A 768-nucleotide genomic window follows, 5' to 3' on the forward strand; every position below is an offset into this window, starting at 1 on the left:
TTGTTTTGAATACTGTGTGACCTCGCTTCGAGATAGCTGCCTGCAGTAAGTTCCGCAGACCCTGAGGAAAGCTCGGGCCTTGGAGAGGCAGACAGCGGAACAACGGGGGGGGAGAAACCACTTGCAGGAAGAGATTTGAAGCTGCCCCAACTGGTGCACAGCGAGTTATAGCTTTATAAAAAAGTTGTGGCAGACAATATGTAGCAAGCTATGCGGTAGTGCAAATGTATAAGTAATTATGTTAATCATATTAATCATATGTTAACCATGTATTTGCAGTGATTCAATGACAATGTCAATACGTTAATCATTAATCAAAGGACAACCAAGTATTTACAGTGATTCAATGTCATGTAATCAATATCTATATTCATATCTCAAGTAGGAGCCTAGCAGTCGAGACATGTTCTGGTAAACTGAGCTAGATGGGTGGATTTTACCTTGCCACCAAGGTAAACCAATAGAGCAGGAGAATTGTGTTTGTTATACGTTTGAGCTCGGTTTGTTGGTGTTTCGTGACCAATCAGGACTTAGAAGTCCTTATTGGGAATTAGGAGTTATGGTTTATCAACTGGTTGCTCTGAGAGCTCCAGGTGACTTGGTACCAAGTGCCAGAGTGTGATGAGAGTGCCTTGCTGGAATGCTGGAATAAAAGAGATTTTCCTTTACCTCATCAAACTGAGAGGTCCGACTTTTATTCTAAGTGTTATATTCTACATTTGTCTACCACACAATCAATACATAAATCAATCAATACATAAATCTATC

This window comes from Brienomyrus brachyistius, chromosome 5, assembly GCF_023856365.1.
Source record: "Brienomyrus brachyistius isolate T26 chromosome 5, BBRACH_0.4, whole genome shotgun sequence".
In the NCBI taxonomy this organism is placed as follows: Eukaryota; Metazoa; Chordata; class Actinopteri; order Osteoglossiformes; family Mormyridae; genus Brienomyrus; species Brienomyrus brachyistius.